Raw genomic sequence first — 23,048 nt, 5'->3', positions numbered from 1 at the left:
CCCTTCAAGTGAGGCACTGAGGTCGATTTTGACTTTAGCGACTGACCGAAGGCCGCTGGTCGGCCGCCTGGTGCAGGGGCGAAGAGCCCCCCCACCCCATCCCGATTTTGAGGACCCAGCCTCAAAATTTGACTAGTGTGGTGCGTGCCATCAGATTGAGGCGGAAAGATCGTCCGCGGCAGCTGAGTTCACACCTGACATCCACACACACACACACACACACACACACACACACACACACACACACACACGTACTTTCCCACAGGACTGAATGGACAGCAATCAAGAACAGGAACCCCCTCCAGCCCTGGCTCAGTGGGTAGCACTCTCACCTCTGAGTCAGAAGGTTGTGGGTTCAAGTCCCACTCCAAAGGCTTGAGCACATGATCCAGGCTGACACTCCAGTGCAGTGCTGAGGGAGTGCTGCACTGTCGGAGGTGCCGTCTTTTGGATCAGATGTTTAACCAAGGCCCCGTCTGCTCTCTCAGGTGGATGTAAAAGATCCCGTGGCACTATTTTGAAGAAGGGCAGGAGAGTTATCCCCGGTGTCCTGGCCAATATTTATCCCTCAACCAACATCACTAAAAACAGATTATCTGCTCATTATCTCATTGCTGTTTGTGGGACCTTGCTGTGTGCAAACTTGGCTGCCGCATTTCTCACATTACAACAGTGACCACACTTCAAAAGTACTTCATTGGCTGTAAAGCGCTTTGGGACGTCCTGAGATCACGAAAGCCGCTATAGAAATGCAAGTCTTTCTTTCTTTTCTCTTATTAGCTGGGGAGATGCTGAGACTGTCTCTGCCTAATCTCAGATCAGCCAATTTAGCACAGACCATTCAACAGCAAGTATAAATTATCATCGCAGGTTTGGGCTCAACAATGAAACAGCTTGATGCCAATCACCGCCTAGCATCACTGGTGTAAAATAGCCACTTGGGCAGGTCCCAGAGATCTGACAACACCCACAAGGCAATGTCCCAGCAGGAGTCACTGTCTTCAGGACCAGACAGAATAAAATTGATAGAGATAATAATTTCCTCCGGTAGGGGAGTCGAGAACAAGGGGGCATAACCTTAAAATTAGAGCCAGGCCGTTCAGGGGTGATGTCAGGAAGCACTTCTGCACACAAAGAGCAGTGGAAATCTGGAACTCTCTCCCCCAAAAAACCTGTTGAGGCTGGGGGGGGTCAGTTAAAAATGTCAAAACTGAGATTGATACATTTTTATTAGGCAAGAGTATTAAGAGATATGGATCTAAGGCAGGTAAAAGGAGTTGAGGTACAGGTGAGCCAAGATCTCATTGAATGACGGAACAGGCTCGAAGGGCTGAATGGCCTCCTCCTTTTCCTATGTTCCTAAAATTGGTGGTGCTACGAGGGGTAAATGATGATGGTCCAGCTGGCAAGTGATCTCTTGGGTGTACTGTACTGGGCAAGGTCTGTGCTTCTGGTATCTAGCACAACACCTACACAGTTGTCAATAGGAACAGCTTTTGCAAACAAATGTGTTTTTTTTTAACTCTGTTTGTATTTCAAAGTATTAGGTTTGTCTTGCATGATACCTTGTTTAAATGTTGTTTTAAGGATCTGACTCTGTCAAGAACCTTTGGGTGGGTCCAGCCAGCTAGCTTCATAAAAGAGAGCATCAGAGAGGCGAAAAAAAAACAGCAACCTTGTAAAATCAGGTTTTGGTGTCTGGATTAACCTTTCATGGCTTCCTTATTTGCCGGAGGAGTGAGTGCTTCATTGCACAATACTGACTGACACTGAATCAAGTGAACTGAAATACATGCATTCCACTGAGGACCCAGCAACTGTTTGGTGCTCAATGGCTCTATTTATAAAGCCCACGGTTCCGTATCATTTTTTAACAGCCTTCTCAACTTGTCCTGCCACCTTCAAAGATCTACGTATACCCCCAGGTCTCTCTATTCCTGCACGCCCTATAAAACTGTACCATTTAGTTTATATTGCCTCTCCTCATTCTTCCTTCCAAAATGCATCGCTTCACACTTCTCTGCGTTAAATTTAATCCGCCGTGTGTCGGCCCATTTCGCCAGTCTGTCTATGTCCTCCTGAACATAAGAACATAAGAAATAGGAGCAGGAGTAGGCCATTCGGCCCTTCGAGCCTGCTCCGCCATTCAATGAGATCATGGCTGATCTTCTGCCTCAACTCCATTCACCGGCCCTATCGCCATATCCCTTGATGCCCTTACTAGTCAGAAATCTATCAACTTCTGTCTTGAATATACTCAATGACTGAGCCTCCACAGCCCTCTGGGGTAGAGAATTCCAAAGATTCACCACCCTCTGAGTGAAGAAATTTCTTCTCATCTCAGTCCTGAATGGCCTACCCTTTATTTTGAGGCTGTGGCCCTTGGTTCTTGACTCCCCAGCCAGGGGAAACATTCTCCCAGCATCCACCCTATCAAGCCCTGTAATAATTTTGTATGCTTCAATGAGATCCCCTCTCTGAAGTCTGTTACTATCCACCTCACATTTCCGAGTTTCGTATCATCTGCAAACTTTGAAATGATGCCCTGAATACCCAAGTCCAGGTCATTAATATATATCAAAAAGTGCAGTGGTCCTAATACCGACCCCTGGGGGGACACCACTGCACACTTCACTCCAGTCTGAAAAACAACCGTTCACTGCTACCCTCTGCTTTCTGTCCCTCTGCCAATTTCATATCCATGTTGCCACTGCCACTTTCATTTTGCTGACTGTTGCCATACTTGCACTAACTGGGGTTCCGAGGGTGTGGGTTATAGAATCATAGAATGATATAGAATCATAGAGCACAGAAGGAGGCCATTCGGCCCATCGTGCCTGTGCTAGCACTTTAAAAGAGCGAACCAATTAGTTCCATCAGGGCAGCATAATTATAAATGTTTGTATTTTGTCCTGCCCAAAAATCGGTGGCTGACATCAGCTCCACCCCCGCCCCCCACCCCCCCCACTTACTGCCCTGTTATCACCAATCTTACTGGCTCTAGGGCCTTCAATACACTGAATTAAAATGACCAGAATTTAACATCCTTAATCTCTGATTTGAGAAGTTAGCTACCCCGTTTTTTTTCCATCAAGAAACTTAAGTGAAGGGAAAGGCCCGAGATCACAAGACGCCACTGAGGTTGAAAGGGAGTTGGTGAGGAATCAGGAATTTGTGATCAGGTGATGCAGTTTTAAAGGCTACAGATTACAAGAGGAAGGAGGGAATTAAGGAGTTCCACAGTTTTGAGGTTCTGGGAAAGAATGCGTTAGAGGTAGGAGATGGTGCAATGAGTCTCGATTTCAACACAGTGAGAATGCGGAGAGGCGGAAGACTGTGTCGGATGGCGTTTTTGTGGCCTAGGAGCAACGAGAGAAGAATGTTCACAAAACATTGACCTTAATAATATTGATAAAAAGAGAGAGACAAGAAAGGTTGTGACTCAGAGAGAGAAAGAAAGAGAGGAGGTTAAAGATGAGAGAAGGATCACCCATCAAATGATAAGCTTTTTTGTTGCTGTGTAATGTCCTGGAGGGCGAAGGAAGTGTTAGAAGAACATCTTCAGATATGGGAGTAACATTCAAGTTCTCAGATGGGCTTATTTGGTAAAGGTAAACATTTTTAAGTGAACAAAATTCACCCTCATCAGCTCAAGCAGAAGATGAGAATGATTCTCAACCATATTGTTAGTGATGAGTGAACGGTAGCGTTGTGGTTATGTTACTGGACTAGTAATCCAGAGGCCTGGACTAATGATCCAGAGGCCTGGACTAATGATCCAGAGACATGAGTTCACATTCCACCATGAGCAGCTGGGGAATTTAAATTCAATTAATTAAATAAATCTGGAATAAAAAGCTAGTATCAGTAATGGTAACCATGAAACTATCGGATTGTTGTAAAAACCCATCTGGTTCACTAATGTCCTTTAGGGAAGGAAACCTGCCGTCCTCACCCGGTCTGGCCTATATGTGACTCCAGACCCACAGCAATGTGGTCGACTCTTAACTGTCCTCTGAAATGGCCGAGCAAGCCACTCAGTTGTGCAAGGAGGCAGCTCACCACCACCTTCTCAAGGGCAATAAATGCTGGCCTTACCAGTGATGCCCACATCCCATGAATGAATGTTAAAAAACATGTTACTTCAACTTGCTTATCTCATATTGGCAGACTATTGGACGGCACATGGCCAGGTCAAGGATGAAAGAAGACTTGAGTCAAACTGGCTTTGGAATCTGCACCATATCACAGAATCACAGAAACCCCACAGTGCAGATAGAGGCCATTTCACCCCATCGAGCCTGCACTGACACATATCCCACCCGATCCCCGTAACCCCTACACCAACACATATCCCACCCTATCCCCGTAACCCCACGTATTTAATCCCCCTAACACTAAGGGTCAGTTTATCATAGCCAATCAACCTAACCCGCACATCTTTGGACTGTGGGAGGAAACCGGAGCACCCGGAGGAAACCCACGCAAACACGGGGAGAATGTGCAAACTCCACACAGACAGTCACCCGAGGCCGGATTCGAACCCGGGTCCCTGGCGCTGTGAGGCAACAGCGCTAACCACTATGCCACTATGTAAGGGTCCACTGCAGACTCTCCTGATATTTCCAACCACAAATGTAGCTTTGTTGTCATAAACATTAGCTGATCTCTCACTATGGGTTTCCAGGGCCTCACTCGTAGTCTGGCCTCTAGATCTCAAACTGCTGACACATAAATGACCAGTCATGAAGTAGCATTGACCAGATTTAAGAAAAACGATCATATTCTTCCCCTCTCCACCGCCCCCTCCAGTCAGCAGTGCGGAATCATCACTAAATGTTATTGGTCACCCGCAGTCACTGATTGTAACACTGTTGAACTGCTGGTTAGGGGGCAGCCATTTTGTGCAGAGCTCCCTTCATGCAACACCGTCAAATTGAGCTTTCTTTGACATTATCAGTGAGGATGACAAGCTGTGAGCAGTAATCCTCTTTCATGAGGTCATTGAAACAAAGGAAAGAAGGAGCTAGCATTTAGCACATCTCAGATATCCCAGTGTTCTTCACATGCAATGGATTACTTTAAAGGTCAGTGACTGGTGCCATATTTGTGAATGAGGGAGCCATTTTGCACACAGCAAGGTTCTACCAAGAGCAAGTAATCTCTGTTTCGGCAGCAATGGTTGAGGGAGGAGCGTTAGCTAGGACACTAGGAGAAATTCCTGTTCTTCTTTAATACTGTCATGGTGTGGGCAAAAGGAGATAACGTAGATGCAACAGTAAGTGTATAGATTGTCCCCTTTCTAATAATCAGAAATTATGAGCCTGCTCAGTAATACCTACCAGATAAAGTAAGAAAACAATAAGTTCTACCTGTCATTGCCATTTCCATTACAGAGGGTGGGCAGGTGGGTGGCAGGTGCAGTTCAACGCACATAAATGTGAAGACCTGTAGTCTGGGAAAAATAAGTATGTCCTAAAAAGAAAGGGAAGTATACCCTAAACTCTTAAGAGAGTGGAGGAACAAAGATATCTCGGGTGCAGACAAATAGATCTTTACACGTGAGTGCTGGTAGCAAAGGCTATAAATAAGGAAAATAGGATTCTGGGTTTTATATTTAAGATAGTTGAACACAAAAGGAAGAAAGTGATGTTGAATTTCTACAAAATATTGTTTGGGCCACAGCTGGAGCTTTCCATGTAGTTCTGAAGACTTCATTGTAGGAAGGATATTAGAGCCATGGAGAGCGAGTAGTGAGGATCCATTAGAATTTTACCAAGAATGAGTGGTTATAGTTCTGAAGAAAGGTTTGAACAACTAGGTTTTTTCCCACTGATATAGAGAAGGTTAAGGATCTAAGAGAGGTTTTTAAAATTATGAAAAGTTTTGAGAGGACAAGTAGTAAAAGATTATTTTCATTGCTTAGCATTTGGTAACAAGAGGGTATAGACTCAGCATTATCATTAAAAGAATGAAGCTAGCCGAATTTTTTTCACACACAGGGTTATTAGAATATGGAAAGCTTTACCGCGCATGACTATTGAGGCAGAGACTATTGGGAGGAGTTTAACTGCTGTTGGGTTTCCGTTGGCCGAGGCTTCCTGCTAACTTTTGCCTGCCCGCCTTTGGCTGGGCGTGTTGTGCCCCCTGCAGAACCAGCTCTAGAAATAAAGCGGCCGGGCACCCAGGCAAGGAGCAGTGGAGCTCGTCTCACACACCACCCCCCCCTCCACCCGCCCAAAAACTGCTGAAAAAATCAGCTGAAAGCCTAGGGGGAAAAAAAACCTGTTCAAATATCCTGAAGGATTACATAAAGAAAAAGCTTACGCTAACTCCTCTGAGGATTGTAGAAATTCCTTGCATGTGTGACAGTTTAGGTTGAGCCTTTTCCATCAGGTGCTATTAACCTTTTATTAACAAGCAGAGACTATTTTATTTACGTGCAGGCGCTCATTTTAGAAAGGCCACCCGGGTCACCTGTCACCTGGCTGCCTGTTTATTAGTGAGATGATAATGGTTACATGCAGCTTTATTAACATCGTTTGCTACAGAACATGATTGTGCTTGCAAAGACAAAACAGCTGCACACAGCAATTCGCAACACTTCAGGCCTGGTGACTAACGCTGGGCGGAAGCAGAAACGCTACCAATTTGTACTTCTCAATCTCAATTAAATCTGTTGCTGCAAGGGTTAGGTTTCAGCCATCCAGCCTGCCTTGATTTTTCTCAGCCATTTCAATTTTGGGCTATGTTTACAAATGAAAGTAGTTGCCATCTCTATAATGCGAAACCCATCAAAACTGTTAACACTCCAGGACAAAATATGTCTTTTTTTTTTATTCATTGATGGGATGTGGGCGTCGCTGGCTGGTTAGGCCTGCATTTAGTGCCCATCACTAATTGCCCTTGAGAAGATGGTGGTGAGCCGCCTTCTTGAACCGCTGCAGCCCATATGGTGTAGATTGTTTTACGTAGCGGTTGTTTACAACTGAGTGGCTTGCTAGGCCATTTCAGAGGGCATTAAGAGTCAACCACATTGCTGTGGGTCTGGAGTCACATGTAGGCCAGACCAGGTAAGGACGGCAGATTTCCTTCCCTAAAGGACATTAGTGAACCAGATGGGTTTTTTGCAACAATCAACAATGGTATCATGGTCGCCATTACTAAGACTAACATTTAATTCCAGAATTAAATTGAATTTAAATTCGACCAGCTGCCGTGGTGGGATTTGACCCATACCCTCAGAGCATTTGACTGAGCCCCCTGGCTTACTAGTCTAGTGACATAACCACTACGCCACCTCCTCCCATCAAAACTATCAACACTCCAGGACAAAATATGTCTTCCTAATACCATGTCCTGCATAGGCTTCCTCCTACCTGCGTGCTCACTCTGTTGACATGAAGACTAAGCGGATGATCGCCAACTCCAGCAAGATCTCAAAACTCTCAAGCTCCTTACCTCCCTTAGTCTTCCCTCCTTCCTATATTATATAGAGGCCAGTTTTTCCTTGCAGTTAGGGTTGCCAATCCTCCAGGATTGTCCTAGCACCTCCAGGAATTGAAGATTAATTTCCTGCTGTGAGCAACCCGGGAGAAATATCATAGGGGCGTTAAAAAAGATCATGTATTTTTTTTCATTTTCTTTGAATACTTTTGTTTATCAGTTATAAAAATATTGGAGATGGGGAATAAAGGCTGAGCGGGGCAGTTGAAGGCAGGACCTTCGTGTGATGGAACCTCCAGGAATGCGGCCAAGCAGAGTTGGCACCCTAGCATGGAGCCAGGCTTTCACCCCTGACCGCCATCCAGTGATCCCCTGTGTTGGAGCATTAAGTGAGGACAAGATTGGGCTTCGTGGAGTCTAGCCTACTGGCACTCACTGCTAATGCTCAATGTAAGAAAAGTGGCTGCCAGTGCTCATGTGTGCAGGATTACTCAAATGATGTTTACACCCTGAATAATGGGACTCCCCCCCCCATACCTCTACTTTTTCATATGGACCTCAATGGAAATTAAAATCGGGAGAAAGGTAAAACAGGCTGCTTATTTGTTTTACACTATCGCACAAAGTCAAGATCTGCCGCATTGAACGTAAACTGAACACAACAACCACAATGGCTTGTATTTATATCACGTTTTTAACACAGTAAAATGTCTCAAGGCACTGCACAGGAGTGTTATCAGACAAGTTTTGACATGGAACCATAAACGGAGATATTAGCACAGATGACCAAAAGCCTGGTCGAAGAGGTAGGTTTTAAGGAGCATCTTAAAGGTGGAGAGGTTTTGGGGGGGTAATTTCAAAACTTAGGGCCCAGACAGCTGAAGGCACGTCCGCCAATGGTGGAGTGATGAAAATCGGGGATGCACAAGAGGCCAGAATTGTAGGAACGCAGAGATCTCAGAGGGCTGTAGGGCTGGAGGAGATTACAGAGATAGGGAGGGGGCGAGGCGACGGAGGGATTTGAAAACAAGGAAGAAAAACTCGTATCCTAAAATCTTGGCACATGTTTGCTGTTGGGATGTGCGGGTGAGGACAGAAATTAACTGCAACTCCACCCACCTCTCCCCCCCCCCGCCCCCTTCCCTCACCCTCCATGGTTGGATGGCCTGCCCAAACCCATTGTCTAGGCTCACAGATGAACAATAGCCGCTTGGATGAGCCACCAGAGGGTAGTCGGCACCTGTGCAACAATAACCCAGGATGGGTCACTGATTTCAAAGGAGAGGAGGGGAAGGAAAAGTAGGTCAACGGTGAAATTTAACCATCATAACTAACATGTTGAGTTATGGGATGCCCGTTCTGCAGTGAATTCAGTTCAAGTGTGTACAGTGGTTTGTCAATCCAGAGGAAATGCAGCAACCCTCCACGGTTCTTTGATGTTTGGATTTGCTCTGAATTAACTTCACACGGCCTCTATACACTTGATTTGCCAATTCCAATCGGGTAGTGTAAACGGTGATTAGGGGCTCATTGGTAACAGGTGAATGAGAGTCAATGATGGCTGCTTTGATCTGCCTCGGTCCCTGTTTTCTTAGTGGTTTCGGAATGAGTAACTGTTGCCTGTGATTCTTGTGTAAACTGTGATGAGTCAACACCCTGACAAAAACTCCTGGTCACTCTGTTATACAGCCAGCTGTATTTGCTTATTGGACAAACCTCCGCCATCCCACACTACTGTGTGATGTCAACCAGCACTAACCTTCATGCCACGTTCCTCTATGTACCTTTTACACTGATCTGCTTGCTGATCTTAAGTCCATTTCCTACATTCTTTTTTTCCCAGTTTTCTCCCCTCCCCCCCCCCCCCCCCCTCACCACACCGCTCTTGGTATCTCTGGACCTGTAGCTCCCAAATCTCTCCACTACTGGGAATTTCCTCATGTTATTTCTGGGTCTGTTGCAGACTAATTGATAGAGGTTACATAAGAACATAAGGAGCAGGAGTAGGCCATTCGGCCCCTCGAGCCTGCTCCGCCATTTAATAAGATCGTGGCTGATCTTCACCTCAACTCCACTTTCCGACCCGCTCCCCATAACTCTTGACTCCCCTGTTTTTCAAAAATCAGTCTATCTCCGCCTTGAATATATTCAATGACTCAGCTTCCACAGCTCTCTGGGGTAGAGAATTCCAAAGATTCACGACCCTCTGAGAGAAGAAATTCCTCCTCATCTCTGTTTTAAATGGGCGACCCCTTATTCTGAAACTATGCCCCCTAGTTCTAGATTCCCCCATGAGGGGAAACATCCTCTCAGCATCTATCCTGTCAAGCCCCCTCAGAATCTTATATTACTTGGACGGGGGCAGTTGCTATGGTTAGTCAACAACTCCATTATTGTTGTATCATGCAACCACCAGGATAGGAGAAGGCGAACGGGATAGATCTTGGTCTTTTTTCATCTAGCAATTCTGTATATTAACTAGGCACCAACTCACAACTGAAACGGTCAATGCTGGACTGATTAACACCTGCATTTCTAGTTAAGAAAGGGATTGAATTTTTTTTGTCTTAAAGTACTCCTGTGCAGCGCCTTGGGGCATTTTACTACGGTAAAGGTGCTATATAAATACAAGTGGTTGTTGTTGATGCTTACAAGGATAGAGAGAGTGCAATTAACTATGATGGTTCCAGACCATGGAAGTGTCACGACAAGGCAAGCTGATTAAGAACGTGTAACGTAGGATATGAGGTTAGATAGACTTTCTGCATTGTTGCATGGTTTATCTTCGGGAGTGGGCAGGAAGAAGTTTTTCAGAACCTTTCCTCAGGAGACTGAATGCGTGGAGTAGAGTCTATGGAGTAACTTGTACATGGTATGTAGAAGGAATAGGTCTGATGTTAATTGCTGTCTTCTCATTCCTTGCATTCTGAGGTTCTTGGAGCCTTACACCATTGTGTAGGAGGATGGGATGTTTCGGTCGCAGGTTTCTCTGCAGCCTGCTTCCTTCAGCACTCTGCGCCACAGGAAGCCAACTGTGTTTATTTTGACTTCCCACTGAACTGCCCCCAGCTCAGGGTTGGGTGATTCAGCTCCCACCTTCTACAGGCAGCAAGTTTCAGCCTTTGAACCTGTAACCATTGAGAGATAGGTACTTCACTGTCTGAGAGTCAGGGCCATCCATTCATTGGATTTTCCATTACATTAAAGGTCAAGTGTCAGAATGAGATTTTCTGTTGTTATACCTGTATTTCTTTCTCTTGCTTCCTCACATGGCAGCTGTTAATGTTGCTGCCATCATCGTTCACACATCATCTAGAGCCATCTTTTGTTTCTTAACTTGTCCCATTACCATCTCCTTTTGCCTTGCACCATCATCCCTTTTGTCCTGCCTTCCAACCCATCACAGACCTTCCCTTTGTTCTTTCCTCCCCTCCTCCCTGCCCGGGCTTAAAAATCTCTCTTCCCTAACCCTTTCCAGTGCTGACGAAGGGTTTCGACCTGAAACGTTGACTCTATTTTCTCTCCACGGATGTTGCCTGGCCTGCTGAGTTTTTCCAGCATTTTCTGTTGTTAAGTCAGAATGGGACTGGTGTGATGAGTTGTTGGAGACAAGGATGAGGCAGAGCCATCAAGGGAATCATATTGATCCCATCGCACAAATGCTCAGAGGTGAATGCTTTGACTGGGACTCCTGCTTCTTTGATAGACACCATCACAGAATATCCAAACATGGGAACATCTCAATTCAATTCAATTTTATTTGTCATATATGCAGCAGACATGTGTACTGCATAATGAAATGTTGATTTTTACGAGTCCTCCCAACATTGGAATAAATATGGCATAGCAATGATAAAAATACTAATAGAAATACAGTAATAATAAATAAAACAACAGTAATAAATAATAATAAATTATTCGTTCATGAGTCTTGTGGCCTGGGGGTAGAAGCTGATTCGAAACCTGCTGGTACGAGAGTATGCTTCGGTATCTCTTACCGGATGGGAGCAGGGCGAAGAGGTTGTGGCTAGGGTGGCTCGCGTCTTTGATGATTCTCAGGGCCTGTATCTGCATCTGTATCTGGTGCAGTGTAACACGTTGTATTGGATGCCCTATAATGAATCGTAGGGATGATTTATCAGGATAAGTTCACTGATCCTGTGATGCAGTGGGGAGTTGCAATCAAAGGGAGTGCGGAGAATTGGCATTATAGTGGGCCTAGCTCAATGGACTGAAATGGTCTTTCCATCCCTTTATATTCCTCAGTTGCTAAGGTGCTTATCTCTGTCCCTGCCCGTGCTCCCTTCGAATGGAGCTCCTCACCGAGAACATAGAGTTCGTGGATTTACCCTGTGATGTCAACGCATTGTGCATTATAGGACACACCACATGTGCACTTTAAAACAGTTAGCACAGGGACTGGGCCAAGCTTCACCAAGCTTCACGGAGTCTAGATTTGGTACAACTCCAGACTACTAATTTCAACCAGGCTATGAATTGAAGTGCCTCAGCAGCTCGACCAGGACTGGCTTGAAGCGACCATTGAGTGAAATTCATATCCTTTAATTAATAATTGGAGAAAGACTCTTTTTCTCCACAATTAACAACCTGATAAAATCTCAGGAATCTCACATTCCACAGCTTCCTGCAATTTGTTTATGAGTCAATAGTCCCTGAGACTAACAAACACCTTTTGTTTCCAGTTTTGAGTGAAATATGTAAGAAGTCACACACCAGGTTATAGTCCAACAGCTTTATTTGAAATCACAAGCTTTCAGAGCGCTGCTCCTTCGTCAGGTGAAGTGATGAGAAGCATATAGGCACAGCATATATAGTCAGGGAATACTGCCAGATGATTACAGGTAATCTTTCTAACTGCCCTTTATCACACCTCGGCAGAGAGATAATCACAGCAATCAAAGGTGTGAATGGAGTCCAAACAGGTCAGTCAGGAAAACATTACATCAAAGAACAATGAGGTGGGGTCACAAGGGGTCAAATGTTGCAGATGCTGGGGTCTGTATGAAAAACAAACAAAAAACAATTTTTTTTTGCTGGAAATCACAGCAGGTCCGGCCGCATCTGTGTAGAGAGATCACATCATGAGTGAAATATGTTATAGCTGTTTAAATTTCTCTTGCCCTGAAGGCTGGGATACATTGTGATGTCCCCCGGTTTCTCATGTAAACTTGCGAGTGAGTGTGCACAGACTACCTGACTGTGGAAGAATTTACAGTCCAGCGCAGTACTGGCCTTGCCCAGTGTCCACACATACATCTTCCTGCAGGAGTCACTTGGATAATTTTCCCTTCTAAATTTCAGAGGCGCAGAGGCTAATATTAGCTGCCCTATCACAACTGCAGCTAAGATCAGCTAACACTCAACAAAAACAACACATTTATATAGCACCTTTAATGTAGTCAAATGTCCCAAGGTGCTTCATAGGAGCGATTATCAAACAAAACTTGGCACCCAGCCACATAAGGAGATATTAGGGCAGATGACCAAAAGCTTGGTCAAAGAGGTAGGCTTTAAGGACCGTCTTAAAGGAGGAGAGGTAGTGAGGTGGAGAGGTTTAGAGAGGGGTTTCCAGAGCTTAGGGCCTAGGCAACAGAAGGCACGGCTGCCAATGATGGAGCGATTAAAATCAGGGATGTTCAAGAAGCCAGAATTGGAGGAGTGTAGCTATCTCAGAGAGTTGTAGGGCTGGAGGAGATTACAGAGATAGGGAGGGATGAGGCCATGGAGGGATTTGAAAACAATGATGAGAACTTAAAGATCGAGGCGTTGCTTAAATGCCCCAATGTAGATCAGCGAGCACAGGGTGTGATGGGTGAACAGGACTTGGTGCAAGTTAGGACACGGGCAGCAGAGTTTTGGATGACAAGTTTATGGAGGGTGGAAGATGGGAGGTCGGCCAGGAGTGCGTTGGAATAGTCAAGTCTAGAGGTAACAAAGGCATGGGTGAGGGTTTCAGCAGCAGATGAGCTGAGGCAAGGGGCGGAGATGGGCGATGTTACGGAAGTGAGACTTTCCTGATCTGTATGTCTCAGAAATGTTAACTTTACCTCTGAGCCATCGGGGAGACCTTTCTGCAGCATCTTCAATAGAGGACCTTGGGGCGCATTGAATTTAAATGGCAGTCAGGTCAAGGAGTTCAACTTGGGCATTATGTGACACCTAAATCTTTAAACCCAGAGCCAGCAGTTCATTTATTCTTTAAAAAAAATTAAATGTAACTACCTTCAGATGAAAGATCTTTGATTTGATCAAAATGCCTTCAATTGTCACTGGAAGCCTTTGGAGAACTTTGCAGGTTCTTGGTAATGCATTTGGATCATTTTGCTAGGGTAGTGATTTTCAATTTTTTCTGTGTGAAGGGGCCTTCTGTAAATGTTGACTCACTCTCAGGAACTCCCTCCAAATAGTGACACACTTCTGGAGAACCCCACCCTTCCAAATATTGTTGTATTCCTGGGCACCCTCTCCAAATACTGGTACACTTCTGGGGACCCCTTCAAAATATTGGTACACTCCCGGGGACCCTCTTCAAATATTGATACAATCCTGAGACCCTCTCCAAATATTAGGGGCGATTTTGTTAACGGGGGCGTGTTGGAGGCGGGACTACTGCTTGGCAGGTCGATGTCCCGCCTCCATCGACTTGTGGCCAACCCATGCTATTTTCCCTTGATTGACCTTGTTAAGCCCGCCCAGTGGGCTTAGCAGGCCAATAAAGGGAAAGCCAGTTGCAGAGAATGTCAACGTATGACGTTTCATCTGTCAAAAGTTTTTGCCAGATGAATTTTCATCGTTTGACAGCTCTGTGAAGCTGTCAAACACTGACATTCTCTGCAGTTTGATGAGGTCTTGAATGCAAGACCTCATCAAACTTCTTTCTTTTACAGAAATGAGATGGTTGTTGCATCTGAGAATGCAACGGCCATCTCTCATCTGCAACACGGAGGTGCGAGACTCTCCGCATAGACACCGACTGAAGCCTGCAGGAAGAAACAAAGGTAAGTACACTTTTACTAACACTTTGCACTTACCTCAGATACTCACCTCTCCACTCTTGCACCCATCACTCACCTTCACACCACACTTATGCACCCCCCCCGACCCCCGCAGACCCAGTACTCGCTGAGCTCAGCTGGCGGGTTCTGGAGCCTTCGGGAAGCCCGCACTTGTGAGGGCAAAAAGGGGATAATCCTATTTTCTGCCTGTTAACGACCTGTTAACAGGCAGTTAATAAGCTTTAATCCCTTCCCGCCCCCAAGGAGACGGGACCCGGCACGGGACGGCAACCCGCCTCCTGGGAAGATGGCACGGGGGCGGGTTGGGCACCCGCCCCCAAATTCTGCCATTTTCCCGGCAGTCCCACCTCCATACTCCTGGGGGACCCTCTCCAAATATTGACACACTCCTGGGGAATCTTAATTTCCAATGATTGCACCGGCTGCTCAAAAGAAAATGGTGCTGTCATTTGGAGAATTGTTTTTTCATTAGTGTATAGCCACAGGAAATAACAATCTAGTGAGTCAACAGATACAGAATAAAATATCAAAAACATATGACCGAAGGGATTCCTAGCAATCTCCTCCCAGAAGCTCTGGAATCCAGGGACCCCACTTTGAAAATCTATGGTGGGAATGGGTACATCACACTGCGGGCAGTGGCCCATTCTGTCAAAGTACCCTACTTGTAATACAATTCTAGGGGTACTGGCATCACATGTAGACAGTCACACTGCCTGATTCTCTCAACTGGGAGAAAGTGAAATAAGAGCAAAAAAAAACCCTGATGAAATGTGTTTTAATCTACTTAGAGGTGACATTCTTTTTCTTTTACGCAAGATTAAATATCCAGCATAACTGGACACAATTGCCTTCCATGTTCTCAGTTGCTCATGTGGGAAATGAGCACAACACAGAGGAAGATTTAATTCTTCTTTCTCTCGTGCAGTTGAATGGCAGCCAGAAATGCGTGGCCCCTTCAATTCTGACCCTGGCCTTACAATGTGCTTCACAATAGGAAGGTTAACGATATGGAAACTGCTTTGAACCGGGCTTCCATTGACTGGCTCGCAGCACCTTCAGGTGTTGTCGGCCAAGATCATTTAAAGCCGACTGCCTGAGGTAGACGAGCGTGTGTACTGAAGTGGAATGCACTTTTGATTAAAACACACGCCACGGTGGCCACGTATTCAAGTCAATCTGGACGTACACACATGTCCCGTACTGTCCACTGAAGCGCTCTACAGATTTAAAGAGCCGGAACCTTTGTAAGCTAAATTTTATGAAGGTGCATTCCCAACGCAAAGCCTCGTCTGCTGAGAGAGGTTATCGGAATCACAGGCATGCTTGCCAAGATAGGAAATCATGGGGAGCAAGCCCAATAGTTCCCCATTTGTCCTCCGGGGAGGCAAGGATCTGCACTGGGACTGTGCATTCATGAAGATGCCTAGAGCTGAATGCAATAGTCCAATTGCAGCTGAGCTAATGGTTTGTGTAGGCTGAGCATGCCTCCTTCCTTTGGTGATGTCAAGAGAAGCTGTGAATAATTCTGTGTGTGTCTCACTTCCTTCCCACACAAGCCCTTACAGCAATAATTGAACATGGAAGAACCAGACTTGATACGACACAGTCTGCTTGCCCCTCCCCGATCCAGTTGCCGTAATAACACGAGCCTAAGGCAAAGTTATATCCTGTGGACTGAAATTTGCATTTTGATGCTGTTGATTCTTTTTCACTGGAGCCCAGAAGATACAAATTCCACTGAAGAGTTGGTTTTAAGACTAAGGCACCCATTTGGTTTTGTGTGCGATTGTGTTATTTTCTCCTGAAGGTGCTAACTCCTGCTGTTTCTCGGAGTGTCTGCGTCCATTCGTACTTTACTCAAGTGACCATTTTTTTTATTCCGGAGCCTAAATAGGCTTTCAATTACTAAGGACACAGTCAAGTCCAATCTTGCCCTCTCCTGGGGTCCACACACGGCTTCCATTGAGTGTCATGCCTGGTAATCTGGAAATCCTAGGGTTTTTTTGTCTCCTCCTTCACCCAGGGCACGAAGGTCTATGGACTCTCAAACTCTGCTTTGGCTTTGATCAGCCATCTCAGCAGGGATCAGAAATTGGACCATAGAAAAATAGAAGATAGGAGCAGGAGTAGGCCATTCGGCCCCTCGAGCCTGTTCCGTCATTTAATGAGATCATGGCTGATCATCCAAATTCAGTACCCTGTCCCTGCTTTCTCCCCATATCCCTTGATCCCTTTAGCCTTAAGAAATATATCTAACTCCTTCTTGAATATATTTAATGAATTAGCCTCAACTGCCTTGGTAGAGAATTCCACAGGTTCACCACTCTCTGGGTGAAGAAATTCCTCCTCATCTCTGTCCTAAATGGCTTACCCCTTATCCTTAGACTGTGACCCCTGATTCTGGACTCCCCGCCATGGGGAACATTCTTCCTGCATCTAGTCTGTCTAGTCCTGTTAGAATTTTATAAGTTTCAATGAGATCCCCTCTCATTCTTCTAAACTCTAGCGAATATAAGCCCAATCGACCCAATCTCTCTTCATTCGTCATTCCTGCCATCCCAGGTCTGGTGAATCTTCGCTGCACTCCCTCCATGGCAAGAATCATTCTGGGATCTTCCTGGTCTGTTAAGCTGAGTTCCAAACTTGGCAGTGGGAAAATTCAAAGCAACCATTTTTGGATCTGTAAATTATGGTCAAAATAGTTAGTGATAAACTTCGTGAGAGCTGATGTATTTGTACAGGTGTCGTGGCTCAGTGGGCAGCACTCTCGCCTCTGAGTCAGAAGGTTGTGGGCTCAACTTCCACTCCAGAGATTTGAGCACATAAACTAGGCTGACACTTCATTGCAGTTCTGAGAGAGTGCTGCACCGTCAGAGGTGCCGTCTTTCAGGTGAGACATTAAACTGAGATCTTGTCTGCTCTCTCAGGTGAACGTAAAAGATCCCACGGCACTATTTGAAGAAGAACAGGAGAAAACCAGTCCAGACCATCCACAAGGCTACTTATATCACAGCAGGTAATGCAGGAGAGGTTTCGATTAGATGACTATGATGAAGAAGATCATTTAACAGAAAACATGTAACAGGGAAAAGACAGAAGTGAAATCAAACCCACTTTCAGCAAAGTTTTGAGACAGGTTTCTGCTACATTCACTGAAACTGAGTCCTGGTGTCTTGGCCAATATTTATCCCTCAACCAACATCACTAAAACATGGTCATTACCTCATTGCTGTTTGTGGGATCTTGCTGTGTGCAAATTGGCTGCCGTGTTTCCCTACATTACAACAGTGACTGCACTTCAAAAGTACTTCATTGGCCGTAAAACGCTTTGGAAAATCCTGAGGTCGTGAAAAGCGTTATATAAATGCAAGTCCAAATTCTCTCTTGTACACTTCTATTTTCAATGTATTTTCTCTCCCCCACCCCAGCCCACCCCCACCTGTTACCAGCTCTCCTCCACTATCATTCTGAAGCTGGCTGTGCGTGGGTAACTTCCCTCACCAATATTCCCTTCCTTTCTCCAGGGAAGCAGCTGTAATCCACTCCATGCCTTGGCTGTGATCCGTAACTCAGCGTGTGGAAGAAGGTGGAAGTGAATGTCTCAGTGTACGTTAGGAACTGGCTGTTTAATGAGACCTTTTGTGCCGTCAGGAAGCAAAGATGAGTGCTCTTGAGCCTGACAAAAGCAGCAACCAACGTGAAACCTCACGACAAATTCAATCTTTGCTATAATGAGAAATGGTCCAACATTCATTGACACGCTGCTTGAACACATCCTCTCCTTCCGTCCCCCCGAAGGCATATATTTATGATTTGTGGATATTTTCCATTAGTATAATAATCTAAGACAAATCTTTTTGTTTATCAACTTGTGTTTCTCTAAAACGATTGGCTTCTGCGTGAAGTAAACCTGGAAAGCACAGCACTAAGTGCAATCTGACCTCTGCAATCTCCTCCAACTCTATGCCCCAGCTTGAATCCTCTGCTTTTCTAACTGTGCTTTAATGTGTGTCCCTCGCTTCTCCCCCTTCCCGTTCCACCATCAAATGGCAGAAGTGTTTGGGACTTTTAATGGGGGTGAGATCACATGGTGGCGTTGATTAGCACAATGGGTTTGACCGCCGGGACACAGTTTTGAATCCAAGCCAGACTGATAGGTTGAAACTTGGTCTCTGTGTTGGTTGTAAGGTTCCAAGATGAAAGTGGCAACCCATTTCCAATTGGGATGAGCCATCAGTACAAAAAAGCCACCAATAATGCTGCACTAATAGGTACGAAAACTGGCTTCCCCACACAACGAGCATGCAAAGATGTCCATTAGGAGACAGAGGGATGATATAATGATGCAGTTGGGGCACTGTTCCGAGGTTAGTGATTAAAATACATGTTACGTTCCTCTTCGTTATTTTAAAGTGGGCTTTAAGCCCTTTATTTTAAATGGCTTAACGCCTGCCTAAAAATAGCACAATGGAATGTTGTAGAGCACAGTAAGGGTTTGCGTGTGAACATTGTTTATTGGAAAGAGTAACTTAATGTTGGGGTAGAGCATGGGGGAATTTCGCTTAGTGCCTAACCAATGCTACATCTGCTTGATGCTGATACTGAGCATCTAAAATGAAAACAGGTCCAGTTTCCCAGCACCGACATCCCTCACCTTGATCAGCTTGGAAAAAACCCACCACCAGCCATTTTTATTACTAAGATTCCAAAGTAGCCTAAAGGGAGATCATTTTTTACCCTTTTCAATGTTGTGATGAGGTTATTTATGATTTGAGCGTAACCAATTCACGATTAGACCTTCTGAGCTTTAAGTCTTAGTTCTTTGAACAATAAGGGAGTGAAGGGTTATGGGGAGCGGGCAGGGATATGGAGCTGAGCCCAAAATCGGATCAGCCATGATCGCATTGAATGGCGGAGCAGGCTCGAGGGGCCAAATGGCCTCCTCCTGCTCCTATTTCTTATGTTCTTATGTTCCTGAATTCAAGTAAAAAAATCAACTACAATCATTTGTGAGCAAATCGGTGCTTTACTGGGTCATTGGGTAACACAGAATGTTAACAATCAGATAGGTTTAATCAAACAAATAATTTAGAAAGGAACAGATGAATGTTTAAAGTAATAAATGCTTAAACTCCCTTCACAAAGTGTAATGCTCAATAGGGATTGGCATACATCATTAAGAAAGAAAGACTTGTGTTAATAAAACACCCTATCGCCCCATCACATCCTCGGAAACAGCTCAAAGCCGTTCACATACATGAAGTACAGTGACTGCTGTTATGTAAGGAAACATAGCAACCAATTGATTCTGAGCAGAATGCCTCCAACAGCAAGGAGATGAACGGCCATCGAGCCTGTTTTGGTTGGGGGAGGAACATTGGCCAGGACACTGGGAGAAATTCTTTGGATGGTGCCATGGGACTTGTAACGTCCTGAAAGGGCCTGATTTTACTTTCCATTTACGTCAATTGTGTGTAAAGTAGGTGGCCGATCTGATCGCGTCAGTCTGCCACTGGGTGGGTTAGGTTAAAATTACCCCCAATGAGTCAACACCACCAGGAGAGGAGAACATTAGAATGGTGGGGGTGGGAATGTACAGTGGCGGGGGGCGGGGGCAGCGTTTGGCAATTATCCTGTGGAGAAGAGGAGACCTTCAATACTGTGCAGGACGATTTTATGTACAAATGATAAAATTATGTTTTTTGACAATTTATGTCACTGAATTGTGTGTTGCAACTGGAACTGGCTCAGCTGAGAGGTGCTGGTCTTCCCTCAAGTCCAACACAGGCAAGCAATGATGTCATGGCAGTCAAGGTTTTTTTTTGATCGTGTTTGATCAGGTATCTACTTCACTCCGTAAGGGTGACCTCGAGCTTCCGGTCGCCTGTCACTTTAATTCACCGCTCCACTCCCACTCTGACCTCCCTGTCCTCGGCCTCTTACAGTGTTCCAATGAAGCTCAAAGCAAGCGCGAGGAACAGCACCTCATCTTTCAATTAGGCACTTTACAGCCTTCTGGACTCAACATCGACTTCAACAATTTCAGATCATAATCTCTGCCACTATCTTTTTTTTCACTTTTTTTCTCTCTCCCACATGGCACCTGTCTTTCACTCTGCCATTGCCATTTACACTTCATCTAGAGTCATCTTTTGTTTCTTAACTTGTCCCATCACCATCTCCTTTTGCCTTACACCATCATCCCTTTTGTCTTTTAATCTCTCCTGCCTTCCATCCTATCACAGACCTTCCCTTTTGTTCTTCCCTGCCCTCCCCCCTTTCCCTGCCCCTACACTTGCTTAAAAACCTGTTCCATCTCCAGCTTTTTTCCAGTTCTGACGAAGGGTCTGAAACATTGACTCTGTTTCTCTCTCCACAGATGCTGCCTGACCTGCTGAGTATCTCCAGCATTTTCTGTTGTTATTTCAGATTTCCAGCATCCGCAGTATTTTGCTTTTGTACAAGGTTTTTTTCTCCTTTGTCCATTGATTTTTCTGCTGCCTTCTTTTTCTGAAGGCCGCGACTCTTTCCTGGAGTACAGGTTTCCATGGACACCAGGCACCCTCCAATACCTCACCTTATGGGCCATTTTCATGTGTAACTCTAGACTGCTGGTGGCAGCAAGCTGTTGACCGTAGGGTCGTCACAACTAATATTTTCTGTCCCTTTCTAGGCTGAAGCCAGTTGTAGTGTGGCACCGTCACCTGGCTGAGATCAGCACAGACCAGGGAGGGAACCTGCAAGATAGTTTCCTAATTTCATACCCCCTGACAGGACCTTCACCCACCAAGAACACAGATTGGAAATTCTGGCATGCTGCTCATGATGTTCTGGTAGTACGTGCTAGAAGTTAGTAGGTGGGTGTCATGAATCTCACCATTCATGTAGAAATGACTCATGAGATAACACTGGGCGGCCAGCTGGTGGCGCTGTCCAGGGAAAGTATAAATACTCAGGCGTGGGCCCAGCTTGCTCAGGATGTTTTTGTAACCAAGAACTAGTGATGTAACTAGAACTCATGGTTGTGAAACAGTTGATTAAAGCCTTGTTTTATACTCAAATCAAGTGCTCAGTAGTTTTCTTACATCAGTGTGTACCCTCGCTGAGCGACCAACGACAAAAAAATTATCCTTATGGGGCCTTCTTGGTTGGTATGGCTCAGTACCACACCACATGATGCAAGTACCCAAAACCAGCTTGTTTTGATATAAAAACATTAACTGGGCATGTTGTGACATTGAATTCAATAAATCTGGTAATTTGTGGGTTAACACCATAATGATAATCATTAAGGCAGCAGGATTGTTGTAAAAACCTAAATGGCTCACTAATGTCCTTCAGTGAGGACCTACCACCCTTACCTGGTGTAGCCTACACGTGACTACAGTGCCACAACAACAACTTGCATTTATATAGCTCCTTTAACATAGTAAAATGAGCCAAGGCGCTTCACAGGAGCGATTATCAATCAAAATTTGACACCGAGCCACATAAGGAGATATTAGGACAGGTGACCAAAAGCTTGGTCAAAGAGGTAGGTTTGAAGGAGCGACTTAAAGAAGGAGAGAGAGGTAGAGAGGCGGAGAGGTTTAGGGAAGGAATTCCAGAGATTAGAGCCTAGACAGCTGAAGGCACGGCCACCAGTGTTGGAGCGATGAAAATCGGGGATGCGCAAGGGGCCAGAATTGGAGGAGCGCAGAGATCTCGGAGGGTTGTAGGGCTGGAGGTTGTTACAGAGATAGGGAGGGGTGAGGCCATGGAGGCATTTGAAAACAAGGATGAGAATTTTAAGATCGAAGCGTTGCCGGACCGGGAGCCAATGTACGTCAGCGAGCGGGATGGGTGAATGGGATACGGGCAGCAGAGTTCTCTTAATGCCCTCAGGGTATCTAGGGATGGGCAATAAGTACGGCCCTGACACTGTAGCTCACATGCCAGCAGCAAATTAAAGAAAGGCCTTCATTTATATTACAAAACAGCTGCATAATTCAGAACTGCTGTCTCTTATTTTCTTTCTTTTCCTAAACTGACACTTTTTCCTCTCTATTTTTCTATCTACATCTGCAAATGCTCATATTCCCCAAGATGCCATGTATTGAACGGGAATGCCTAATGTTTGGCAAATTGCATAGCCCGTTAAATTAATCCAGTTGTCGGCACCTCTTTAGGTGAATAAGTCAACGTTACCCCGATAAGCGGATGATGAGAGCCAGGCAGAGATTCCCCGTGCTGGCATCCCCCAGGAGAGCGGGGTTTGAAGCATACGGAAAAGGGAAGTAAAGCTGAAGGTTGCAGCGAACTTCTCCCCTCCCCCTCCACCCCCCTCCACCCCCCAGGAGAACATAACACAACAAAAGGGAAGACACTCCAGGTCAGATCAGCGGACGGGCGGCAATCATATATTAATTATTGGCAGATTAACCTTCTTGAGGGTGACAGCTGGCAATGATGGCTTAACCTTTGTTACAGAACAACTTGTCCGTGTACAGGGAAATTGGACTTGTGAAAACTGCCAGCCACTGTCGCCTTTAATAAGAGACTGTACTGTACGACTAGAAAACA

At 45.3% G+C, this 23,048-nt stretch overlaps 1 long non-coding RNA gene across 2 annotated transcripts in view; it reads left to right on the top strand.

Moving 5' to 3' along the window:
- LOC147099972 (uncharacterized) overlaps window positions 1–21,547 on the top strand; it is a 144,357-nt gene extending 122,810 nt beyond the window's left edge. For both annotated transcript variants that reach the window (XR_015073788.1, XR_015073789.1), the window contains exons 3-4: window positions 17,414–17,502; window positions 21,160–21,547. This is a non-coding gene — a long non-coding RNA (uncharacterized LOC147099972). The remainder of the gene's footprint in view (window positions 1–17,413; window positions 17,503–21,159) is intronic.
- The last annotated feature ends 1,501 nt before the right edge of the window (window positions 21,548–23,048 follow it).

This window comes from Somniosus microcephalus, chromosome 27, assembly GCF_052327205.1.
Source record: "Somniosus microcephalus isolate GS21.2 chromosome 27, FLI_Smic_1.0, whole genome shotgun sequence".
Classification (NCBI taxonomy): Eukaryota; Metazoa; Chordata; class Chondrichthyes; order Squaliformes; family Somniosidae; genus Somniosus; species Somniosus microcephalus.
Note: the sequence above shows the minus strand (reverse complement) of the source record. Positions and strands in the feature narration are given on the sequence as shown.